Source organism: Peromyscus eremicus, chromosome 20 (assembly GCF_949786415.1).
Source record: "Peromyscus eremicus chromosome 20, PerEre_H2_v1, whole genome shotgun sequence".
Lineage (NCBI taxonomy): Eukaryota > Metazoa > Chordata > Mammalia > Rodentia > Cricetidae > Peromyscus > Peromyscus eremicus.
Genome location: NC_081436.1, coordinates 49,499,308 through 49,524,575, shown reverse-complemented (window position 1 = coordinate 49,524,575; position 25,268 = coordinate 49,499,308). Strand labels below are relative to the sequence as shown.

Here is a 25,268-nt window from a genome sequence, read left to right as displayed (position 1 = left end):
TCCCAAATCAGAACCATGCCCAGAAACAAAAATATCTTTCTCAGGGAAAAAAAAAAAGAGGAAAGAAAGAAAAAGTAAAACCAGGGAGGCATTTTAGTTCCCTGTCACGTCAAGCTGATCATAATTGGCTTTAACTGGCACTCGAGCCAGCCCCATCTTTCACGCACTTGTTAGGCTAAAGCTACCCATTTCTTGCAAGTTCACTGGAGAAGCCCTTATTGTTTTGTCCTAGCACCTCAATTTGAATTCACATTCTCTTCTTCCTACAAAATGGATGCCTTCAGACGGAATTACTGCTGGCGGACTCGCTATGGAAGTAGTAGTCTTAGAGAACTTAAACTAGCATCTGGCTTGGCATTTTAGGGTATAGCAGTGTCTTCAAATAGTTTGAGGGGATTCCATATCATTGCCCACAGGAGCAAAAAGGGCATTTAAGATGCAAAACAGTGTGAATATGCCTCCAGTCATGACTTGTTACTGTTATGCCAGATTTAAAAAAAAATAATAATAATTCAATGTTTTTTTTTTCTTTTTAGAATTTATCATATCAAGGCTGCAATACACTTTGCTCCACAGGGCAATGAAAGTGTTTACCAAGTTTGAGTTGTTTTTGTGTCCATAACATGCAGTGGAAATCTGAACTCTGCCTCCTTTTCAGAGCATGGCTATCAAGTAGCCTCTGTGTAAGTCCACGTGTTTGGAAAAGAACAGTGAGCTATTTAGACACAAAGCTCCTGGACAAGTTTTAACAACTGGGAAGCCTGTGTGGTAGAAAAGACTGCTGCATATGATGCTTCATGGTGACTCTGTGTCTACCCCAAGATGGAGAAGCTAAATCACAGCCCTTGTAGGCACACTCTACCAGGCACTAAAGTGATCATCGCACTGGCTACCTCCTGCTGAGCACATGCTGTGTGCAATGGGGTTTGCAGAGCCCCAACTGATACATTTCTTTCAATGGAGGTATACAGTTATTCCACTTTTTTGAAAGGAGAGGGATGAGTTAACCAAAGCTGCAACCCCTATGAGTTAGAAAATGATTTCAGACGTATGTACGTGTGACTGTGAGTATCCTTTGTGGTATGCTAAAGTATTGTCTGACTATTTGCGGGTGTGAACTTTCTGTTCTCCAAACAGACTTAATGGAGAAAGGTGAGGAGAGAACAGAGAAAGGGCTTTGGGATAAAAGTGGCTGCACGCTGCAGCATATGGAGAATCACAGAAGGCCCCCAGCACGGCCAAGTCTCTGCAGGCAATCATGAGGCAGATACAGAGTGTGAGCAGGAGCAGACTAAAGGTTTGTTGTTTTGTTTTTTCTTTTTCTTTTTTTTCTTTTTTTTTTTTGTAGTGTGCATGATTACTGTGAAGGTTCATAACTAGTCAAAGTGCTGAGGATAAGTTACTGTTGAGTACTGAGTCCTAAATGGAGCCTCTATATTATCTCCTCCAAGGTTCAGGGAGCGTCTTGGGGACAGAAGGAATGTAAGAGCTAGGTGTTGTGGAATGCTGTCCTCTGGGCATGGCATGGCCATTGTGTGCTTGAACTCACAGCAGCTGTTGCTACTCTCACAGATCCTGCACAGAATTGCAGTCATCACTGCTCCGTGAAGGACTGGGGGGAACTCATGCAGCCCCACCCCGTGCTGGAGAACTGTAGATAGTTCCTGGTTCCTGGGAGAGGAAGAGTTATTTGCTTCCATGATGTAATCACTTGTAAGTTGCCCTCACATGTACTCCTGTAAGCAATGCTAATTAAATTAATTGGGTCACAGAGACATATATATAGAGAGAGAGATAGACAGAGAGAGGAGGAGGAGGAAAAGAAGGAAGAAAAGAGATGAAAATCGGAGGTAACTGTATAGGAAGAGAAAGGAGGTAAGTGGGAGCGAATGGGACATGAGAGGGGAATGGGGAGTCAATGCAATCAATCATGTATACATGGATGAAAACATCAGAATAACACCCATTATTGTGTGTAATTAATACATGCCAATAAACTTTGAAAAAGTCCCATCAGTTGATGAGATAGCAGCAGAATATGCAGGAAGAGAATGCTCAGGGCAGCATCTTGACAACTCAGTGAGTTACTGTGTTATGTGAAGGGGTTGTTTTTGTTCACAAACTACAGGCCAGAGACAGCCATATGACAGTGCCCAGTTATCAGAAGTTGGTTAGAAAACTCTTCCCCATGTCAGGAAGAATTACAGATGTGCTAGAGAAAACTTTACTTCTCAATCTGTGAGCCTTTTTTTTTAATGAATTCACTATATTTACTTAAATAAAAGTATTTAAAAAGGAACTTGGTCTATTCTTAATAAAAAAATCTTGCATTAATAATTATATTCCTTTAAAACATGGGAGAAAATCAAAATAATTTTAAGACTAATAGTTTATATGTCACTCAAATAATACTCCCATGGACCACCTTGGGAAATTCTATTCTAATGTAAAGCAGTTCATATTTTTTTTAAGTGACCTGGTATTTATCTGCAACATTCAAAGCATTTTATGTGATTTTTTTGTTTGTTTGTCTCGTTTTTCAAGACAGGGTTTCTTTGTGTGGTCCTGGCTGTCCTGTAACTATCTCTGTAGTTCTGTAGACCAGGCTGGCCTGGAACTCGGAGATCCACATGCTTCTGCTTCCCGAGTGTTGGGATGAAACGCATGCACCACTACCATGCCCAGCTCATGCGCTTGGGTCCTGATGCTGCCGATTGCCCAGGGTTAGGGACCTGGTGGCGGAGGCAGAGCAAGAACACTGGTGCCCGGATTGCAATGAAGTTGTTTCCACTCGCTCTCCTTGGTTTGTTGAGGAGCTTAGGGTGCTCTGCGCATTTGTGAACTGGATTCATCGTTTCATGCTGAGTGGACTAAATATTTTAACGCTAACATTATGGTAAAGCAATGGCTTTCGTTGACTTCAGAATTAAGTAAGGGATTACCAGGGCCTATAGGCGGAAGTAGGGTCAAGTCAGGTGGAGGGGTTAGAAGTGGTGAGGTACACTTTATAACCATTTGTTGTTACTGAGTTCCTTTTATATATGATAGCAGTGGTCTCCATTTCATTGTGGTGACAGTTGTGCTGTTCAGTCGCAATGAGAATGGTTGGGTGAGATGCTTTAAGTGCCCGGAGAGAATATGAACTGAGTTGTATTTTAATAAAGACGTTCTAAAAGCAAGTGACAATGGATACAAAACATATAATATTCAAAACATGTTGCCCATAAGATTTAAGTCTAGCTAAGTCACATAATTGTGCTCCTCCCTTGATCTTAAGAGACCGTTGAGGTCTGTCTCATGTCCCTTAGCTAATGCCTCTCTAGAAGCCATCTGGCCCTGTCACTGCTCACACATAGAGAGGTCAGATCCTGATGCCCTGTGCCCTTTGGCACCCTCTCTTGGCACTGTAGACATTTTCATAGCAGAAGACTTGGCTGCGTCTTGGAAAAAATGACCTGTATTCCACAGAACACCACACCACCAACTGCTCAATTTTTCTAGGAAGTACCCAGTGCCAATCTATTATTTTAGCTGGTAAAAACAGACATAAGCATAAGCAAATGTCTAATCACTTAGATTTTTATCAATCTCAGAGTAAAATAGTTAAATTATTTAATACCAATTTGAAGGGGAGTTTTTTTTGTTTTGTTTTAAACTAATAGCATAAAGATCATTTGTATGGTTTTTTTTTTTGGAAAGTCTGTTTGGAACTAGGAAGGTGTTTAATATTAGGCAGGAGTATTAAATATTGGCTCATATAATCTCCTGAAGCACCCTGGGATGTGTTTAGTGCAGTGGACTGCTGTGTGTGCATGATTGTCACTGAAAGTCTGCCCAAAAGTGCACAGTAGGAGAGATCACTCTGATGTAACCAGTGTGGAGTAGTGGCCATGTGTCAGGGTGGGCTCATCAACTGTAATAAATGGACCCCTTGACTAGAGGTGACACCAACGGCAAAGGTTACATGTGTGTAGGTGTACACGAGACATTCCAGTTTTGCTGTAAACCTAAAAGTCCTCTCAAAACTGTCAATTAAAAAATCAGAGAGAGAGTCACCTAAGCAGAGACCCCATGCTTATTTTTCTTAGTTTACAACAGCCTTCGTTTATTTATCTTTCTGTGAAAAGATTGCCTCTTTCAGTCACAGATGTGGGGTTTTGTTGGAAGGTCCTCAAATTTTATATTTAAGATTTATATAAAAATCATTTCTTTCCTTAGCAACTAGCAATGTTGAAAAGAGCCAGCCGTCTTCTGGCTTGGATCCATATTACCCATTTGAGAACATCAGTGTGTGAAGCAATGGCAGTATTTGAGCATATGCAATTAGACTGAGTTCACAGCCTTCTTTCATTTCTCATGCTAGCCAGTTCAGTATGAGCTTCATCCCTATATTAAAAAAACCACCATACTTATACACACACAAACACACACACACACACACACACACACACACACGCACAAGCATGCACACTCACACATGCGCACATACACACTCACACATACATGCACACACACACTCACAAGCATGCACACTCACATGCGCACACACATGCGTGTGCGCGCACACACACACATACATATACATGCACACATACCAATCTGGCTAAAACCTAGAAAAAAATGAAGTACTATTCTTAATATATTGTATGTTAAAGGAGGATTCTCATACACATCTAAAATTTTAAAGGTAAATCTGGTCTTTCCAGATAGTAATCTTTCTAAAATAGTTCCTTTCTTTTTGATGATGGTCTTCTCTTGAATGTGTTGTGAAACATTTCTGTGTCCAGAATGCCATCCGTACACAGAGTGATAAAAGTTACCCTCCCGTGTCCGGTAGAGTTTCCTTTAGCAATCAAGTACATGAGCGGCCAGGAACAACTGGTTCTTCTTTCTAGCTATTCAGTTTCATCACCATCTTCTTTTCACTCTTAGCAAGGTCTCAAGTGTACCAGACGGTTCTCTACCATAGCACATAATAGAGGAGCAGTTGGCCTTCCATTTTCTTCATTCTGTTCTTACCATACTTTTGTGATCACATCATAATTTTAGCTATCATTAGCTTATGTTTTGAGTGCACAGACTGAGATTTTGCTTGCTCTTTCCCTAGAGTTGTTCATCTACATTAAACATCTAAATATGTTTAAAACAAGTCTAATAAATCCTTAAAGTATCAAATTGGAACCAATACAGACAAATCTGGGAAAATTATGTAGGTGTGGTTCATGTCTAACCTACCATCATTATGTTAAATCGTGATGTCTGAGGCAGCTGGTTGAATTTATATATTAAACATAAATTTTCTAAGTGACACTTTTACTAATACAGCATGATTTCACTTTTCTGAACTTCCAGTCTTATTTCATTAGAATGACTCAAATAGCTACACTAGAAACTCAAAAAAATTTTCATCGGATTTAAGGTTTATGGAACATGTCACCTAAAAGATGTAAAAGCTACATAGCTCTCATTTCTTTCTTTTTTTATGCTGTTATTTCAAACTCAAAAGACTTACAGTGAATGGAAATGGGGCTCAGAACTGAATGGGAATATATTAAAAATCCAAATTTGGACAAAAACCATTTTATATTCTGTGTGCATAACTATAGTTTTTTTTAATTTATTATTAAACTGTTGAGAGGGATTAGTGTACTCCAGGATTTTAATGAGTCTGTGAATAAAAAAAATTATTTCCACATTTTCTTTCTGAGCTAATATTAATTCAGATGATCGATGATGTATATAATTTTCCCTATGATCCTGCAAGGGAATGACCAGATTTCAACCAGCCATGACAGTGGACATGTTGGGTAGTTGCACAGTGGAATAGACAAGGCAATGGCTATGGAAAGTACAGAATGGACATACCCACAGTCGAGTGATCACTATGACTGTCATTATTATTTGACTTATTTAGTGGTGTATTTTTTATCCATGCCTTCCATGGATTTGTTTTAATACAGTCTTCTCAAAGCTAAATACCTGAACATGCGCCTTGCACACCGCACTACAAAAGTGGGAACGAGAAGAAAAGAATGATCCACTTAGTAGGGAAAGTCACAGCTTCGCATGGCTCCAGAATTACTGCCAATCCTACGAAATCTGTACAAATGTCGTAGCAATGGCTGTGTGGCACAGACTGCTGATGGAGTGGACTGCAAGATCCAGACTGGATATAGGATGATATAGGACATAAAGGCAAAAGAAGCTTTGTATCCCCCATTAAGAAGAAGAATGTGAGAAATGTCAAGGATCGTGAATGGGGTGGAGGTTAAAACTATATCTTCTCCAGAGTTTTTAAGGGTGGGAACTATAACTAGCATAGGAGGAACTTACAAAAGGTCTCAGCTTTGACTGGTTTTGTCTGCATTGCAACCCTCAGCCTCTTGTGTAAATAATCACTCTGCATTTCTTAAGTGAATATTTCTTATTTGATTGAAGTGTACAATCACTATCATAAACTAAAAGGCAACCGGCAACCTTTCCTTCCTTCCCTTTACCCTCTTTCTGCCCTTCTCCGACTTGCCATTTCCTCTCTAGTCTCAAGCATGTAACTACGTCTTGACCAGTTCTCTGGGTGAAAAATTAAAAGTTCATGCCACCATGGGCTGACTATATTATAATTTAAAATAAGAAGAGTGTAGTGGTTTGAAAAACGTAAAGTATTCTTAGTCATTTATCATTAACACAATTCTGCAGACAATGGGACCTCCATTCAATCATCTACCTCTCTGGGCTGCCAGAGTCCTTTGGGTCCACTCCCGACATCAATACTAAAAGGATCAGGCAGGCTGTTTAAATCAGTGGAGATTTAAAGCAATGTGGAAGGAAGCTGGAAAAGGAAACTCAAACCTCCACACCCGCCCACCTGTGTTTCAGCTGCAAAGCTTCCAAGAAGAAAATTAACAGAGAAAAAAAAAAAAAGAGGCCAGGAGTGGAATGGAAAGTGAAGAGAGCAGTCAATGGAATTGCTCCCTGAATCAGAAATGGAATACCCTCTTGACTCGGGGTCAAGGTTCTGCTGCAGAGTTAGACTGTTTCCTGGTGCAGCTTTCTTCGGTGAATCAGACTGCAAAAATCCTAAGGAAAAAAAAATAATAAGGCCAGGGAAAATGAATCAAAGACTTAAGGATTCTGTCCCATCAGGAAGAAACTGCCGATATCCAGATTAATCCATTCATAGCTTCTACCCCTCAGTAGAATCGATTGTTTAACACACGAGTTCTGTCGATTCAGTGCACTTTCTAATCTGCTGGGTTGTACACCTCTTCGAAATGAATCATAATAAAATAATAGCAAGGGGAAAAAGCACTAACATTTCAGCAAAGCAATTTCTTGGGCCAGATGGGAAACCACTTGAGCTTAAAATGGACTGAAATGAGTAAGGGAAGAAAATATAAAACCTTGTGTATATTTAGTTCATAACCAAAATTTCCTGATGTGTGCTTCCTTATAATGTTTCCGAGTTTCAGGTTTGGCTTATGAAACATATTGGAGTCGAACCGTGGAGACTTCCATTAACCTACATACAAATGCACAGTGTGAAGTTATTTCTGGAATCTTCCACGTGACTGAACAGAACGCTCGGAGTGAACTCTGAGGCTCCCTAAAAAACAAGCCTCTGTCCTTCACGGCAGCTGATGACCTACCCTGTCCTTCAGGTTCTTCAGGGACAGCAATGTCACAAGCTCTTAATCACCTGTTTAGTTCACTGCCAACGATACTTTCTTTTGCACTTTTATGCCTTAGATTAGGCTGTCCCCCCAACCTTCCTTAAGTGACTGGCAGCCTGGAAGAATATGTTCTGGGGTTTATAAGTTGTCTGCTCACATCTATTTTTTTCATGTGAATGCTAACTGCTTTTGAAGATAATGAGATAATTTTAGACCTAAAGAGGCTTGTCAGAACAGAAAATTTCCACATACCTTTTATAATGTAATTGAACTTTAATGGCTTTCCATGAATATTCCTTTTCTCTTCTACAGTCAAATCCAGGACTCCACACTACATGTGACTGTCTTGTCCCTCCCTCCATACCTGCTCCCTTCTTATCTCCCCCTCATCTCCCTCCTCTCTTCCTTCTTCTTTTGCTTCCTTCTTTCTAGTCCTCCTCTACTGCTTAGTATCCTAAGATGTTCCAAGATGATCCCAGACCTAGAATTAACCAGTTCTCCAAGTAACATGTTTCTTTATTGGAGAATGGTATCGACAAACCAAGATTTGGACGTAGGTATGCCTTACCACTTCTGGTTAATGCTAATTCTTATTCCTCTTATGGATAGAGCTAGGGCCCCATTTGTTACTAATTCCAGCCTACCCAAACAAATTCATAACTCCAACCCAGAACCATGGAGCTCCTGTTAGCATTTACCATTCCTTATCCCTCGAAATGTGTGACTTGTGCTTCCCCCATCTAGACATACTCATCTTCTTGATATGCATGTAGGCATATTTTGTCCAGCAGAAAAGCACACACTTTTGACAAATGTTCAAAGTCACATCACCAGTTGCAGAGTTCTGCAGCAAACACTTCATTACCCCAAATTTGGCTCAAACTGGTCCTCTCTACAGTGTCAGTTTCCAAGTATTGTGTGAATGCAATCTCATATTCTGTAGCCTTCCAAATCTTACTTCTTTCACTTACCAATAGGCATTTGAGTCCATCCTGTTCCTGTATGCCTCAGTAAATAGTCTGTTTCTCTTCATTCTTGAATGGTGCTCCATTTTACAAATGTCCCACAAGTTTTTCCCCTCATTCACAATGTCAAGACACTTGCATTGTTTCCTGCATATAATTAAAAACACTGTAAATAAAACTGTAGTATATATAGACATTGAAGTTTTTGTGTGAGTATAACTTTCATTTCCCAGGAGCAGATGCCCATAGGAACAATGTTTACAAATATTTTATAAGAATATTTAATTTAACTTTATAAGAAATTTATAGACAATTTTTGCATGTCTGTATCACCTTTATATTTCTACCAGTAATATACATATGACCATACTACTGCTTTGGGTCCTTGCCTATACTTAGTATTATTCTCAAATCCTCTACCCTCAGGCCATTCAAATAGAGTCATTTTTAGTGTTCTTCAATAATCTGTAATAATTTTGTATCATATCTTCTTTTAGCCTTGATGTTGTTCATTCTGTCTTCTCTGATTTTTTGAGCTTTTTTATTTGATTGATTTGCCTACTGAGTCCATTGGTTCCTGAAAGTAGCACTAAAAGCTTTTGTTCCTAATATCTCATTCAAGTTTTGTGCCCTCTCCTTTTAAGATTTTGTTGTTCACACATCAGATATGCACTTTAGTTCACATACCACACATACAGATATACACCTGGATATTATTACATATTGTTGGAAAACTGATACACTTTCACTGTGTGTCTTTCTTCATAATAACATTCCTTCTTCTGAAGACTTCATTGCTCCCATGTCACCCTGGTCCAAGAGTTTTCTTTTGGTCAAACAAAACTCATGTTTGGGATTTTCTTTGAGCCTTTACAACTCTCCTGTTCTACTTTTTCCATTAAAGACAAAAGACAGCTGAGACTTGCTTTCTCATCTTGACAGTCTTTACCTTCAAGCTACTTATTTTATATAATTATATTCCTGAATTTGTTTCTTGTGGTCCTTTCCTACCCCCTGTTTTTTGTTTGTTCTTTACTTTATTTCTTTGTCAGTTGAACAATTCCTTCAATTCTATGGGGTTTTTTTTGTATTAGTTTATTTTTTAATATCCTTTAAATATTTTAACGTAGCCTCATAGAAGGAGTTTGGTAATGTTCCTTCTGTTTCTATTGTGTGGAACAATTTAGAGAGTATTGGTATTAACCCTTCTTTGAAGATCTGGTAGAATTCTGCGCTGAAACCATCTGGTCCTGGGCTTTTTTTGCTTGGGAGACTTTTAATGACTGTTTCTATTTCCTTAGGGGTTATTGGACTATTTAAATAGTTTATCTGGTCTTGATTTAACTTAGATATGTGGTACCTATCCAGAAAATTATCCATTTCTTTTAGATTTTCCAGTTTTGTGGAGTAGAGGTTTTTGAAGTATGACCTGATGATTCTCTGGATTTCCTCAATGTCTGTTGTTATGTTCCCCTTTTCATTTCTGATTTTGTTGATTTGGATGCTCTCTCTCTCTCTGTCTTTTGGTTAGTTTGTATAAGGGCTTGTCTATCTTGTTGATAGACATCTTCAACTAATCAAACTTTATTTTGCATATAGTAAGATGTTTCCAATTCCTGTCTAGCATTGTTTCTGTAAACTTAATGGTACACATGCTTCAATCAAACTGCCTTGATAATATTTTTTCTACCTTCAATGGTTTCTACACCAATTAAAGATAGATAACAGCATTTTACTTTACCCTCATAAGGTTCTTTTCCAGCATTTTCTTTCATTGTTTAGACTGTAGTTTCAGGCTGATATAATTCTTCCTCACCATGAAGAAATACCTTTGACCTTTCTTGGAGACTATGCCCTTTTGTAGTAGACGGCCACACAGAGAGTTTGGGGGCAGCTTGGACTACATGAGACCCTGTTTCAAACAAATGAACAAACTAAAAGGAATGTCTGAGAATTGGCAGTCAGGGTGGGAGGGGGGTGGGAGAGGACCTAGGAGACCAGAGAAGGAAAACCAGATGCAGGTGGTGATTTGATGTTTGTTGATTTTTTTTGAAGGGTCTTGGGTTTTGTTTGTCTGAGATAATGCCTGATTTTCTTCATTTTTGAAAGATAATTTTATGGGTTATTGAATTCAAACTTAATTTTCATTTTCTTTTATCACCTAAAATGTGTTACTCCATTGTAATCTCAGTTGAAGTCTACCATAATTCTTTCTGTTGTATATGCTATATTTCTTTGCTTTCTGTCTGCTTTCAATTTTGTTTTCTGTTATTTGTTCTTGACAATTTGCATATGATATAACTATACATTTCCGTCTTTTCCTTTTTGGGGGTCTCACTACTATTTTTTTTAGAAAATCTCTGCTGCTATTTTCAGATATTTCTTCTTCATCCCCTCTCTTCTCATTCTGGAATTCAAGTTACTCATGTATTAGAACATTGAAAATGATAGCAATTTGGAGACTCTGGGCTGTTTCCAGTTCTCTGGCTCTATTGTCTCTATATTTGGGCAGTCTCAGCTTCACCTTCTATTTTCCTTTGGCTGTGTCAACTGAAGATGATCTCATAAAAGGGGCGTGTCTCAGTGGGTGATGTGCTTATTGCAATGGCAGGAGGACAGGTCCTCAAAATCCATAAAGCTGGATGGTGGTGCATTTGTGAGCCAGTAGTCCTGGGAGGCAAAGATGGGTGAATCCCGAGACATTCTTGAGCCAGGTAGCCTGGCATACATCTGAACACACATACACTCACACACACTCACACACACACACACACACACACACACACACACACACACACACGTTTTAAAAGATGATTCCCCAGAAGGTGTTCTTCAGCTTTGATTTTTTTTTCCTTTTCGCGTTGCCATGTGATTCTTTTTCTTTTCGTATTTTCTATCTTTTCCAAAATTACCCACCTTGATATCGTGAGTCCTTCACATTTTATTTATAGTCATTTAAAATTTCAAATCTCCATCTTATCCCAATCTGGTCTTACTGGTCTTAATTTGGGGGTTGTTTTTATTCAACTGCCCTTTTTTGATGCCTTACGACTTTTCTGAACGTTTGCTGTCTTGGAAAGGGCGTTAGAGGATGACATGGGCAGATGTAGTTCCTGAGGACGTATACACCTTTCCATATGCATTATCTTCAGTGTGTGGGTTTGGGTTAATGATGAAGATTATTATTGCTGGATGCTCCACTGCACCAAATTCCTGTAACGACCAAGCACTCTCAGGGAGCACTGGTTTGTAAGTGCAATGCCTGCAGTCCACTTTGCTCAGTCTCCCCTTAACACTGTGCCTTGTTGTCTTCACGTGCTTGTGCTGCTTTCCTGTTTCATTCCCAGAAGCACCCCTCTGTCCCTTGTTATCTGAAGTGTATTAGTTTGGTGGGGTAGGCAGGGGATGAGGAAGGAAGAGAGGAAGGTACTCTACCCCATGTCTCATACATGTGACCTTTGCAGTTCATCCTCTTCAGCACCACAGTTCTGAGCTCAACACTTGTTCTCTGTTCTCCCGGAAGATGATGTTTTTTTTTTTTTTTTTTCTGTTCATTTTCTTCTGCTTACCTGAATTTTTACCAGTGCCTAAGGGAGAGATGGTTTGTTGTTTTTCTCTTTGCAGGATAGGTATATTTGTTTCATGAGATGGAAGAAAAGTGTCCCATGGCGTTTCTTGAATGCCTTATATGACTGCTGTTATCCTTCTTAAGTTCGCATCACAATGAAAATTTTCTTACAGATGTTTCTAATTTTTTTTCTCTGAGCACCCTGTAGATAGAATTATAAAGTGTCATTGCTAATGTCTGAAGTACACAGAGGATCCGTACTATGTCTCAGTCCACATCCGTCTTTGTCACATGTCTGATCAAGGAACTATGTGCAAGGCACTATCTCCGGGGTTTGGCCTGCTTGTTGGCTTGAACCTCAGCTCTCAGTCTCAAAAACATGGAAAAGTATACAGCTCATCTGACGGTTACACGTTTTTAAATTGAGAAATAGCTCTCTCTGTACTAGCGCTATCTCCAAAGACATGCCTGCTTTTTCTCTTAGACAATTACATATTAATATACTTCTAGGAGATTTTCCCTTAATTAGAAAAATTCATCCCCATTGATTTTTTAACTTTAAGAAAGTATATACTGAAATTTTAAAAAGGAAAAGAAAACAGTTTCTCTTGTGAAAGCCGGTGAAGCTTGGGAAATGCACATGTAGAAGAAGAAAATGATTTAGTTTCTTCTGGGCTGAATTGCCATTGACACATACTGCAAGATTAAAGGAATAGTTTCTGTGGAAGAGCTGGAGCTGAGGATTGGATAAGGACAATATGGGAGGAGAGGGTTGTTTCTCCAATGTATGAGGTCAAGACAGAACTTCCAACAGCTTCTTGGTCTCTACTACTTTCTTTGTTCCATGGAAGGCCTGGGGATAACAAGACATTCTATTATTCCCAAGTATATTCTCCTTTCTCTTCAGGGCAGCAAACATTTTCCAGATCATGAATTCATCTATTTTTTTTCTTTTTTGAAGTTTTGTTTCCTATCTAATGGCATACACTTTGTTAAAAGTTGGGAATATATAGCAAGAAGAACTTTTTTTTTTTTTTTTTTTTTTTTTTTTGGTTTTTTGAGACAAGGTTTCTCTGTGTAGCTTTGCGCCTTTTCCTGGAACTCACTTGGTAGCCCAGGCTGGCCTCGAACTCACAGAGATCCGCCTGGCTCTGCCTCCCGAGTGCTGGGATTAAAGGCGTGCGCCACTCAGCCGTTAAAGGCTAGGCTCACAACCAAAAATATAAGAAGAACTTCTTAAAGCAGTTCGTAGAATAGGCTACAAAGCAAGATACATACTCTACCTGGTAAGTTACACATCAGTGTGTACAGAAGTTTCATTATGGCCAGAGAATGACATATCTTGGCTGTTAAGAGAGAAGGTTTTGCTTTGGGGGCCTTTCATTTGCGGAGTATGTAATTTGACCAACTTCACTAACCTCTTTACTGCCCCATCATAAAGTGAGACTAATAAAGATATCTCCTGATACAGATGTCAAATCTAATTATGTTAGTAGTAGAGTAAACTGTGTGAAATATTCAAGAATCAGCTCTTGATCACTGTGTTAATCACTTGACTGTGACAAAATACCGCATGCAGGGTAACAGCAGCATTCAGAAGGCAGAGAACGAGAGCACAAGTCCAAAGACAGACCAGGTTATATAACAAAGTCCTGTAAAAAAAAAAAAAAAAAAAAAAAAAACCTAATTAAATAAAAAATAAGCAAACAACAACAACAAAATGGAACAACCCTGGGTTATTAACTTGTCAAAAGGAAAGATTCATTGTAGGTTTGCAGCTTTGGTGATGTAATCTAAGAGTGAGGAGTCTTGGTGGGTCTTCTGAAGAACAACGAAACAAAAGGCAGTTAGGTAGGGGTCACAATCCCTTTTAAGAACCAAACACCAACGGTCTAAAGGCCTCCCTCTATGCCTTATTTCCTAAAGGTTGAACCACCTCCTACTAGGCCATCCCAGGAACAAAGGGTTTAAGACTCAAGCTTGGCGGGGCATTCAATACTCAGTCTGTAGAAGCGACACACAAAGAGGATGATTTCATACAGCTCAATTTTAGGTGCTGTGAGTGCTCAGCATAATGCCAAAAGTTAGTATCAGAAGTTGTATCATCTGCTTTACTCTAAAATGTGGAATCCCAACCTTCAGTGCCTGTAGACATGACTATCTGGAAACAAGGTCCTTGTCACAATATTCCACTGAGATAAGCCTATCATGGGTGGGCATAAGCCCTAAGTGCCAAGATAAATGTCAATATTTATTTATTTGTTTATTTTGGTTCTTCAATACAGGGTTTCTCTGTGTAGTTTTGGTGCCTGTCCTGGATCTCGCTCTGTAGACTACGCTAGCCTCCAACTCACAGAGATCCACCTGGCTCTGCCTCCTGAGTGCTGGGATTAAAGGCATGCTGGAATTTTATTTTTAAAGATTTATTTATTTTGTATTATGCCTACATGCCGGAAGAGGGTACCAGATCTCATTATAGATGGTTGTGAGCCACCATGTGGTTGCTGGGAATTGAACTCAGGACGTCCTGAAGAGCAGGCAGCGCTCTTAACCCCTGAGCCATCTCTCCAGCCGATAAATGTCTTTATAAGTGTATAGAGACGTAGACTTGGATACAGGTCTCAGCGGAGGCGCACAGACACAGGGCCATGTGGCAGTGAAAGCAGATATTAAGACCATGCCTGCAAGCCTAGGGATATCAACGGTGTTCAGCATCTAGGAAGAGGCAAGGAGGCTGGTACACTAGAGTCAGCCTTGGGGAGGGGCACCACTATCTTCTGGATACTTGATTTCTGAATTCTTCCCTCTGTAACCATGAGATAATACTTTGTCTTTATTTTAGGCTATCAAATCTGTGAAAAATGTGTTGCAGCAGCTGAAGGAAATGAATACTAGTGGTAAATGCTCAATAAATTACATCTATAATGATTGATTGAAAGTCAGAAGGAAAGTAATTCATTTTGTCAGAGTAAGAACTGTTAGAGAAAGGCACCAGTAGTTATCATTTAGGGAAAAATAAAAGGCATGCCAGATGAGGGGGGTACAAGAACCCAATATATTAGAAAAAAATATAGCCCTGCACATGTGGTCTGTCAGGAAATTTCTTACTGTACTAATAGGAGGTTGTAAGTGGAATCCCCAGAACCCAGACAAAACAACGAAACGTGGTGGTACATACTTGTAATGTCAACACTGGGGAGGTGGAGACAGGGTGATTCCTGAAACTCTCTGACCAGCCTAACCAAGTCAGCAAGCACCAGGACAATAAGAGACTTTGTCTTAAAAGAGAAGGTGGACAGCTCCTGAGAAATGATACCCCAGGTGATCTCATATGCACAGCTATACGAACCTGCACAAGCATGTACCCCAAACACACACACCACAGAGAAAAAGAGAGGAAGAGAGAGATTCTTGCTATTAAAACTAAAGAACCAGAAGTTCTTTTAGTCAAATCTTAATTTCTCATCTTAATTTTCAGATCATATCATACACATCACTCAGTAAATATACTTATGTAACAGAGTGTCTATAAAGGGCTGAGGGGACACAGTAGAGTTCCAGAGGTTTCAAAGAGACCTGAGAAGCAGAAGCAAAGCCATAGTGGTGAAGAGAGAGTCTTCATTGGACTCAGATAACTAACCTTGCTAGGGGTCTGCTGGAGGTATAGCTGTAAAGTCAAAGGTGAACTGCAGGAGTGACGTGTGACAGAGGCCAGAGAGGGGGAGGGCAAGAATAGGTATGTAGACAAATGGCCAAGTAGAAGGACAGAGCAGGTCCAGAGAGGTGAAGGAGCAAGTATGCAGAGGACAATTTGAGCAGCCCATGTCTACAGTGGGGACAGGTTGGTGGGAGCTATTGCCATCACAATATTAGGTGTTTTCCTCTTTAGGAGAGAGTCAGACCCTTTCCTCCATCTGACATGTCTAATAAATTCTCAGGGCTAATTTTCCCGATATTACTTTAGTATGCAAATGTGCTCCTACAGTCTCAATTTATTTTGATGAATTTATGTACTAGCACCCTTGTGAGTAGTGTTAGACAGATGATGTGGTCTATCCATGCACCTTGGTGCAGAGTAATATGGCACTTCTCAGGGCACACTAACTTTTGGCATGAAAATGTCTGAAAAGCCATTGTTTTATGCAGTATTGAATACCTTGAGCCAGTACCCAGCCTCTTCACAGCATAGGCCAATTGAAGGTTACATTATGACTTGGTCTTTAGTGATCCCTGACCTAAAGAAAGGGTGTGGTTATCAAGTTACTGACTGTTCACATTTCCCATTCACAGTGGCATGTTACTTTCATTCACAAACCACCAAAGCCACACATAATATCTAACATGTAAATAGCAAGTATATTTAAAATATGACAAAAGATAATTGTATCACATATCTCAGAACAAAGCACTGGTTCTAGAAAAACTCCTAATGTAGAACACCTGCATCAAAAAAATAAGATTGAGAAAAAACTGAGGGTGCTGATTCCTGGCAGTTGCTGTGGGATATATGGCAAATGTGTTGCTAATTAATCAATAAAACACTGATTGGCCATTGGCTAGGCAGGAAGTATAGGCGGGGCAAGGAGGAGAATAAAGGCTGAGTGAGAGAGACACTGCCAGCCGCCACGATGAGAAACAGCTTGTGAAGATGCCGGTAAGCCACGAGCCATGTGGCAAGGTATAGATTAAAGGAAATGGATTAATTTAAGCTATAAGAACAGTTAGCAAGAAGCCTGCCACGGCCATACAGTTTGAAAGCAACATAAGTCTCTGTGTTTACTTGGTCGGGTCTGAGAGGCTGTGGGACTGGCAGGTGAAAGAGATTTGTCCTGACTGTGGGCCAGGCAGGAAAACTCCAGCTACAGGCTGTCATTTCAGCACTTGAGTGGCAGAAGTAAATCTTCAGTTTAAGGTTTACCTCAGCTGCAGAGTGAGACCATGTCTTAAAGCAAAACAAAAGTGGAAATAATAGCAAAAATTAGAAAAAAAAAGAAAGTTCCCACATTTAAGTATTTGGAAGAACCACTCCAAGAAATAAGAGAAGTTGCGGATGAGATAAGAGCCAATAAATTGCTGGATGAGACAGAAGGCATTGAGAGATGGGCGCACCCGTTTCTAGTGGAACAAGGCAACATGCTGTCAGTATTTTCCTTGGGCATTCTCAGTGCATATTTCAGAAAAATAAATGAGGCAGGAAGTGGGATTGACTCAGGTTTGCACTTGAGCCAGAATGAGGTCACTCACCCAGGGAAGTAAGTCTATCTGTGACAAAATAAGACAAGTTCTCTTTTGTCAAAGCAAATTGTGATGAGAAACTGACACACAAACGAATAAGTTGACCTGAGAAATAGGGAGAGGCAAAGGAATTAGGGGTCATGATGATGTTGATGTGAGGGTCAAGTGGTCATAAAAGATCAAGAAAAATACAAATTTCTTATAGCTTTCACAAGTTGAGAGGCAGGTTACAGATCTTCCAAAGGCACAAGAAGGAGAAGGTATCCATATTAAAAGTAAATGAGGAACTATATAGCTAGTCTTTGGCTTCATTTGAGCACATCTCTTCTGTTTTAGATCCTGGGTTTAGTTTCCATTTAGAATTTGTGCTCAACTGTACCATCAAACTTCAGTAAAATAAATGTATTTGAATCTGAGACATTCAGGCTTTGGGACAGAAGGCTTGACTTAAATTCCGCTCTAACATTTAGCGATCATAGGTAAGTAATTTTACCTCTCTGACCTCAGTTTCTTTATGTATAAATATACAATGGGTCCAACAAATACAGATTGCTCATCTGCTTAATACTGTGTATTTATAAAATAACTATCATGCTAGGCATTTTACTTAGTCTCAAAATCTGAACTTGCAAATATAATACTCTTGTCTTTCATCATGAAGCCCCAGATGAAAAGCTGAATCCTTAGACCTCTTATAATATGACACAGCAAAATAATCTTCAATCTGTACAGAATTCCTGTTGTTTTAAAGGCATTCATGACCACCAGACTCAGAAGCTGAACCAGGATTGACGTCAACCAATGTTGTCAATTTGGTCCTCTTTATCACAGGTAGCTCCAGAGACAGCAGAGGGGCACAGTGCAGGCCAATGAGATGCAATTAGCATCATCTAGAAGGCTTCTAGAAATCCTTTCCCCAATGAAAAGAAAAATCCAGGGCCTGGGGACATAGCTCAGTGACCTAGCTTTAATTCCTAGATCCACAGGGAAAATTTAGAAGGCTATGAGAATTGAGCTTTATTTCCCCCTCTGCTTCTTTTTTTTTTTTTTTTACTTATTTTAGGCTCTGTCACAGGAAATCATGATGTCAGCTATATCAGCCATCTTGAAATTATAACAAAAAGCCACAAAAAAAGAAGGGGTATCTGTTGACTTTTCTAATGTTAATGAATGGTTGTATTATACATTCACAGCCAGATTTTTACATTTGTAAAATAACTGAGTGCCTTTCAGATTTAGAGAATTAAGATTGGTACACTGATGTTCAAAATCAAGTGATGTAAAATGATAAATCATGATAATTAACTTTGCTCTCTTTGACATTTTATTTAGCTATTTATTAACTTGCCTTTACCATTGTTATCTGTGCTTTCTCAATAGAGAATGTACATTACTCTTGACTATTTCTTGTTTTCCTACAAGAAAAGAAGCCCCTCACTCTCTCACTTCATAAAATGATCTCCGTCCACCCAGATCTGCAAGTCTAAACCTTCATTATCATTCTGAATTATTCAGATCCCTCCTAGTCACATTCAGTCTACATCCAAGACCTATAAGTCCTATTTCTCGGATGTGTCTATAATCCATTGGAGTTGGAGTTTTCCTGTGTCTTGCCTGGCTTTCTGCGGCAAGATAAAGTTGGACACTCTCAAAGGTGAGAATGGGCCATGGCTGTTGTGGACAAAAGTACCTTTCATGACTTTAATATGTCATTGCCCAAGTATGGTATTAATTTATTTGACTGATCTATAGGGTGATACTTTATTTAATTTGTGGGAATAAGCTATTTATAATGCTGAGCCTTGTGATAGAACTAGACAGATGGAGTTGTTCATGTGTTCAAGGTACAGAGTCATCCTGCCTTTGCATTTCTACTCAAAATGAAGCCAGAGGCTACTTGTAAAATAGAATCACTCAGAGCAAGACAGTGCCCCAAATTCTATGGTTTTACACAATATGAAGTAGCTTAGATCAGGGTCTTATCTTAATGTATACAAAATAGTAAACTATTTTCACATTTCCAGGACATAATCCTCTTAAACACTTGAAATCATCTCTAGATTACTGGGAACACCTAATGAGCTAAATGCTTTGTGAATAGTTGCTGAACTATATCAGTGTATAGGTCGGTCTGCACATTTTCAATAGATACAACTTCCCCTCACATGTCTGTTTTTTATGGGTGGTTGACTCTGTAGATACAGAACCAATGGATATGGAGAGATCACTGTACATCCATCTCATCCAAGTAAAATAATAGTTTCACAAAAGCAAGTCTTTTTCTATCTGGTCAGTTGCATTGTATCCTAGCATGAAACAGTCCCAAGTACACAGTAACTGTTATTCAATTCACTTTCGTTCTCCTTGTCCATTCCAATGTTCAAAACAGAGAATTAGGCTTTCTGGCTGCTCAATAGTATTCATTTGTTCAAGATATTTTGATTTAGTATGGGTGGGGGTTGATTTTTTTTTCTATTTCATTATCAGCAAAGTAGTTCTGCCCAATTACATAATTTTCTCTAAAGAATCTTTGTATTGGTACCTAAAGTAGCAAATCTTACCATAAACAGAGTATTCATCTTCACCTGTTGCCACCTTCCTTGTTAAAAGACAGTGTTTTTATATGAAGAGCTTTCTGTAGAGCACCAAGTCTACCCTGGTGGCAAAGAAATAATTAAAAGCCTGTTTTCCTTCCAGCTATGTGGCAAAATATTCAGGGAATCCCTGTCCACCCTTGGTGTGTTGAGAGGTCCTGGTTTCTGCTGTTTTCCAAGGTATGAATATAGTTGAAATCCAAAAGAGCTTGCATTTTTATGCTTAAAATGCATGTACTTCCTTTTTTTTTAATGTCAAATGAATCACCACAATTTCAGCACTTGATGGTCCTTATTATCGTGAAATATTCTGCAATTAACGAAAATATTTAGACAACATTCATTTGTAGAATCATAATATAAAGTATTCTCTGTTTTAAGATGAAATTTTGCCTGAGGCTAGTTCTTACAGGAGTTCTGTGCTTTCACATTACACATGCGTTAATAGTTTGTCTGAACTCGGCAATGAGTTTTAATCTTTGGCAATGCAAATGTTTCTCTTCCATTCATGAATCTCAATGATCTTCTCTAGCTGTTGATCTCACATCCACAGCCTCTCATCTCTTTTTAACACTGCTTTCTGTTCTAACTCCTGTTAGCTCCTTATTTCCAAGAGAATCCTTTTTTTTGTTTGTTGGTTTGGTTTGGTTTTGACTAACTGTTCTCCTTCAATGCTGATCATCTTCTTCAGAGAAAGTCAGAGATGTGATGTGAAACAGGGAGTGCTTCCCACTGACCTCAAATAATCTAGAGGCTGCCATCTTAACAGAACAGAGGACAGAAATCAAAAATATGAAAATGAAAGAAAATTTCATTTTTGTTACTCTTTTTAAAATTTATCTGTAACAGTTCACCCTATATAGAATATACATGCAGAAATCACACTATGACTCTGACATACTTCCCACGAGTGTGTCTCTTGTATATTTCTTGTCCCATTGATGTTGGGCTTAGCCATGAGACGTCTTTGGTCAACTGAATGTTAGTGGGTGGGTGAGACCCAGATATAAACATGCTTGTGTGATTTGGCTTGATCTTTTGTGTTACAAAAACACAAATAAGTAATCACTCCCCTTTATCCAGATCAGAGAATAAGACACAAGGGCTGGGCATGATCCTATGAAACTTACACTCCAGTTTGGCACAGATACAGCAAGCCTGTGACAGCCAAATTATAACTGCCTTGCAGGACTGTGAGCACATAAGTTGATGTTTGTGGTAAACAGCTGAAATTCTGAAATAGTTTGTTACATGCAGAATTTGACTTCAGCTTATTTAAAACTCCTCCATGAAGAATTTTGTGTTCTTTTATAATGTGTTCCCATGGTATTTTGAATCTACATCTATTACAGTGTCTCTAAATTGGTAAACTCTCTTATTCAAATGTGTTTATTTCTTAAACACCAAGTAACTGCCATAAGACCATGTCTCAATGCATGTCTTTTTTAACTCTCTTGTCCTCAAGCTGGCACATGAAGTGGCTGAGAGTAACTTCAGTTCCTTTGAGTATTTAAAGGTAAGGGTATACAACAGACTTAGAAACAATCCCAATATATGAGGTGGTAGAGAATGCATATTCTACTCACCATAGCGCTTTATTTCAGGGTTTTAAAAACATCTCCATCTGAAGAATAGGAAAGGAGGATAAACATTATGGTTACATGTTTGTGTCACTACAACAACATTCACAGGTTGAAATCTCAGTCTTCATCAAATGTGGCTGTTGGAAGAGAACTGGGTCATGAAGACAGTGCCCAATGGGGTGACATGTTATATAAAAGGGACCACAGAAAACTCTTTTGCTCTTACTCCATCACAGTAAGTACAAGTCGTGAACCCTCTTCAGCTCAAAACAGGGCCCTTTGCAGAATACAACCCTGTGATATGCGACTCATCCATTAAGCTTCCTGCTGTGAGGAAGAAATGGCTATTGTCCTTGTCTCTTCATTACCCAATCTTTGGCACTTGGATATACAGACCAAACTAAGACTAAGACACAGGAGAGATGAACTCTGTGATATCACAACACAAACATTAGGTAGACTTCATGAAGTTAGTATTGCTGTTTAAATGCTAAACAAATCTTAAGTCGTTATTATTTATTACAGCCCACTGAAAAGCTGCTGATGACTCTAGATTCATATAACATAGTTTTTGTATTACTGGGCAAGTTCTCTTTAGACATGAGTTTTTATTGATTTGAACCATTTTTAAATTGACAAAAAGCAGTGATAAAAATAAGACCCAATTCAGAAGCTTAAGTTACTCACATGACTGAGTAAGTATAGATCGAAATATAAGCTAGCATGAAAATGTTGAATTTGTCTATACTAGCTAAGAAACTGAGTCTTGAAGTTGTGATTAAAATATGACACATACATTCTCATGTATATATACATGAGAATTTGATTTACAGCAAAGCAAATATGCTAAAATTCACAAAACATTCAGACCCTGCCTTGTCAGGGAGGATAATTTGCGTTTTTAAACCTGTGTCCATTAGGCTATCAGGCATGAGTCTCATCTTACAAGAATTGAAAGACAATGCAGTATCTGTTGTCACAGGACATTCAAACCCACTGTCAATGAAATAATACTGTTAACTTTCCATAAATGGTGGGAGGCACTTCTCCGCTGAGCACACTGCCCCTTTAGGATTGTGTAATGTGCTTCTGGGTATTTTCTTCAACTGAAGGAGACATCCTCATTCAGCTGTAAGCTGCCCTTCTCTGTGTCAGCTGCAATGAGTCTCTCCTGTGGGTGTGTAAAGTTAAAGACCCACGCCCAAAGAAAGCTGTTCTTTCTAGGGATCCTGTGTTTGCATTGCCCATGTATTCATAGCTGTCAGAACTTGGAAATAAATTTTCATCCTTATAATACCAGGGCATCTCTTTTATTATTTTTGGAATGAGTATAATTACATCATATGCTTCTTCCATTTCATCTTTCCTATCACTCCCATGTATCCCTCCTATGACATCAGGCCTGGCCACTTTGTATTGAACAATCAATTGCAGGGGGTGGGGTGGGGTTCTTCCCTAAGTAAGACTGTTTCTCTCCCTGTCAACAAGGGATTCTTTTGCATTCAGGAAACTCAATGAACTTTTATGGTTGCTTAAGTCCATAGCTTCTCATCTTGTAAATGCGTCTTTTCATTTTAATTTCTCTGGGACAACTCTATTAGGCTACTTCACCTCTGTATCTTCCATGAGGTAAGCTGAGATTTCCACTAAGCTTGAACTAAAACTCAACTTGTCCCTACAATAGTCCTTCTCCCCTCTACCATATAAGCTAATCCTTGGAGATTTCCTAATAAAGTACCTTTGTATGACTCTGTATCTCAATTTTTTCTGTTTTGTGGGAACCTTCTCTAAAATACAAAGGACATCCAATTAATGTGAATTACAACATAGTCAACTTTAATTTAATTAGGTACTTGGAGAAACACAAAGACAAAAGAATAGGGTCTTGTCCTACAAGGGTTCTAAAAAGGAAGCAATCTGTGAACATATGGTTAACATATAATAGAAACACAGTGAGGAAAGATTCATTGGTTGCAACCCCCTCTTGTAGTTGTAATTTGTAGAAGCACCATTGACTATCCATATTTTCTCTATCCCCTTATAGTTATTCAGGAATACAAGACAAGCTCTAGCCAATGCAGCGAAAGGAGAGTAGGAAGGATGTTTAAGCTGAAAGTCATTGCTTTTCTTTTCTATTACAACAAAGTAAAAGTCTCAAGTCATTTAAGCAATATGAAAAAGTAGTAGTCATCACAGTCACCAGATGTACCCCACAATGGCCTTTTCAAAAGGAAGAAAAATTCTTATGTATAAATCTGTAAGGTAAGAGATTTGATTGTATGACACCTCCTAGCCCATCCAGATTACCATATGACTTTTATCTGTACTAATTTCAAAATAAAGGTGAGAATTTGTGATGATTTGAATGATAATAGACCCATAGGCTAACTGATTTGAGTACTTGGTCACCAAGGAGTGGTACTATTTGAAAGAATTAGGAGATGTGGCCTTATTGGAGGAGGTGTGTCACTGGGGTTGGGCTTTGAGATTTCCAAAAATCCCACTCCAAGTCCAAAATCTCTCTATTCCTGCTGGCAGTGGATCCAGATGTAGAACTCCCAGCTAATTTTCCAGTGCCTGTCTGCCTGTGTGCCACCATGTTCCCCATCAAAACGCAATAGGCTAAGCTTCTGCAACCGTAAGTAAGCCCCAGTTACACGCTTTCCTTTATAAGAGTTACCATGGTTATGGTGTCCCTTCACAAATATAGAACACTGACTAAGACAGACTTGTGGAAAATATTTCAGACCTGTGACGTTTAAACTGAAAACTGAATGACTGTGGATTGGTTCCTATGGAGGGAAAAGAATAAGCCTTTATTAGGAAGTGGAAATGGACAAAGAACTCATCAAACCTGGTGAGTCAGAAGGATTAAGCTGTGATAATGCATAGATTTTGTGTAGGGGTAAACTTTCCTAGGAAGGGGATCACTAGAAGGTTGCACGCAATTCACATGAGATGGAAATAATGGAAGTGTGAAAAGAGAAAGATGGATGTAGCATGTACATAGTGTTGTCATTTATGTAGAATATTCAGTGTGACTATAAAAACAGTACCATGAAATTTCTTCTTAGTTCATTTTCTTTGTTTACTGTTTAGCCCAATATAACAAAGGTGCCTCATACCCTATGGGTATAGCCCAATGTCTATAATGTGGACCTTAAGGTGTTCTAGAGTTTTCTACCTTGTTCAGCTACAATATATTAGTATTTAAACCTTCAAGATCATAAATATTCTTGTGCTACAAATTGTTAGTGGTGTCATTATCATCTGTAAACTAAAGGTAATAGCACCACTTACATGGAACATTTCCTAGAAAGATGAAACAAAGAAATACATACAAATTATTTGTACCTCAAAAAGTACTGACTAGGTTTCCAGTACCGATTTCTTTATTGGTGACCAGGCCTTAATTCCAATTTGAGAGCTGTTGGTTACCACCAAGATATGAATGACATTAGTACACCATTTAGGGTTATTGTGCCTTGCTGTCCTTGCTGTGATTCATAGGAATTATACCTGAGTAGGACTGTTAGGTGCTTCCCTTCAATGGAAGCTTGCATGGTACCTTCTAACACTATGAAAGATAGTCTCTGGGGAGGAAGCTTTCAGGTCAGTGAACCAGCTACCCAGGGCTAATGAAGTCACAGATC

The 25,268-nt window shown here is 38.9% G+C and overlaps 1 long non-coding RNA gene across 1 annotated transcript; it reads left to right on the top strand.

Moving 5' to 3' along the window:
- The first annotated feature begins 1,604 nt into the window (after positions 1-1,604).
- On the top strand, positions 1,605-24,258 carry LOC131897199 (uncharacterized). The gene is made up of 4 exons (XR_009375589.1): positions 1,605-1,713; positions 20,136-20,212; positions 21,498-21,548; positions 24,154-24,258. It is a non-coding gene; the product is annotated as an uncharacterized LOC131897199 (long non-coding RNA).
- The last annotated feature ends 1,010 nt before the right edge of the window (positions 24,259-25,268 follow it).